This window comes from Arachis ipaensis, chromosome B09 (genome assembly GCF_000816755.2).
Source record: "Arachis ipaensis cultivar K30076 chromosome B09, Araip1.1, whole genome shotgun sequence".
Classification (NCBI taxonomy): Eukaryota; Viridiplantae; Streptophyta; class Magnoliopsida; order Fabales; family Fabaceae; genus Arachis; species Arachis ipaensis.
Genome location: NC_029793.2, coordinates 65,086,131 through 65,088,059, shown reverse-complemented (window position 1 = coordinate 65,088,059; position 1,929 = coordinate 65,086,131). Strand labels below are relative to the sequence as shown.

The 1,929-nt window shown below is 28.7% G+C and overlaps 1 protein-coding gene across 2 annotated transcripts in view; it reads right to left on the bottom strand.

Annotated features, from left to right (window-relative positions):
* The window catches only part of LOC107618552 (transcription factor UNE12), a 7,387-nt gene that overhangs the window by 2,117 nt on the left and 3,341 nt on the right, over window positions 1-1,929 (bottom strand). The gene's annotated exons all lie outside the window — the stretch shown is intronic.

The following is a 1,929-nucleotide window of genomic DNA, read 5'->3' as shown; positions in this document are numbered from 1 at the left end:
ATAATGTTGGTTTTATAATATTAGCTTCTAAAACTTTTTTCTTTCTGGAAACATAAAGTAATGTGCTTATGTGCAAATGTTACCTTGGAGCATTGATATTTTTGAGGAAAAAAAAAAAAGGAAAATTATCAACGATTTCAATTAGACAAATCTAAAGGGCAAGCTAAATACAATTTCAGAAGAGTTCTCGAAAATATAAATTTTTTTTGTTGTTTATGATATTTTTCAACACGACAGGTTAATAACTAATTCGGCGTGGATCTGAATTCTCATTGTGAATCTGAACTCTATTTAAGAATCTGTTATAAGATGAGATTCGAATATCTAACATTTACTTAAGGAGACAAATAAACTGACTACTCAACCAACTCAAATTGATTTTCGTTAAAACATAAATGATTCCAAATTATAGAAATAATTAAGTTATTCATGTCTTTTAAATTTTAATACTACTGCACACATTTATTCATATCTTTTAAATTTAATACTGCACCACTGGTTTTCTCATTAATCACAATCATGACTCACTCTATTCTTCCAAATGCAACCTACACAATAATAGAGTAGCACGTCCAGAATTAATATTGTGCTCTATATTCTGAATTTTCAATAAAACTAAGAAGTCTAGTAGCAACTATGAATTGCAAAAGGATTATTCTTTTCATATGTACAGGACACTTATTACTCTCCACATAAGAGAGAAGCACACTAATTAATTACAATATTTTATGTTCCAAAAACATCTGATTAGTTTGTCATTTAATGTGACATTCTCATTCTATGTAAAAGGAGAATTCTTTTTTGAGAAATGCCATGCTTTGCGCAGATAGAACCAATTCCCTAAAAAGCTAACAAGGACTTGGGCATAGTACATGTTTGGCGTTGCCCTTAAGTCACTACATATATAAATAGAACTTGTTAGGGACAACAAGTAGACAACTCATTACTCATTAAGTGCAAGCAAAACAGATTCTAGATGTTTCGTATTCATGCACAATTACAATTAACATGAATACAAATTCATTGCATTAGCAGTTAGGACACATCAACATCCCTTTGGACTGTGGTTTTCATAAAAGAGTTAGTGTTATACACAATTTAATTTAGAAAAAAAGTGTGGATAGTAAGATATTTGACAATGATATTGTAGAGTTTTAAGGATTTGTCAATAGTTATTGAATTTTGACATGCATAAGATAAAGAATCAAAATTCAGACACTTAAGTATTTTGAGTGAGTTAATTATTCGATTAGTTTAAATTAGTTAAATTTATATATTAAAAATAAGACTAAATACATTAAGATATGATGATATTTAGGTGTATTTAAATGTATTTAAAAAAAATTTTTATTTTTTTTATTAAATTACAATTAAACACAACAAATACATATATCAAATAAGTGTTAATAAGTATCGTATTCGAAATGTGTTCGATACATAAACACAATAATTCAACAAAATATCCATACTTCATAATTAAACTGAATAGATATGCTATCCAAATTTAGGAGTAAACAATACGTGTATTTATTAAAGGAAACTGGGTATTTATTAAGGATTTTAAAAATTACTGAATTTAAGTTAGGGTCCCACAATTGAGATGAAGATGGAGCTTGAGAATTTCAAAATGTGCACATGCTAATTCCACTGACAAAATGACAAGCTCCTATACGAAATAGAAATATTCAAATATGTGATCCACGCGCTATCTAAATCGCCCCATAATTGGCCCTGAGATTGAACACAGGGGCATGCCTGTATATTATTTTATTTTTGTAATAATTTATAAATGGAAAAAAGAAAACGCGTTTGGTGGAAAGGAGGGACAAATCCGGTATTTCAACTAAAGTAGTACTGGTAAGTACTCATCACTCTTTGATTGTAGAATTAAGCTACCTACCTACAAGCTTAAACCAAAGTGGTAATTAA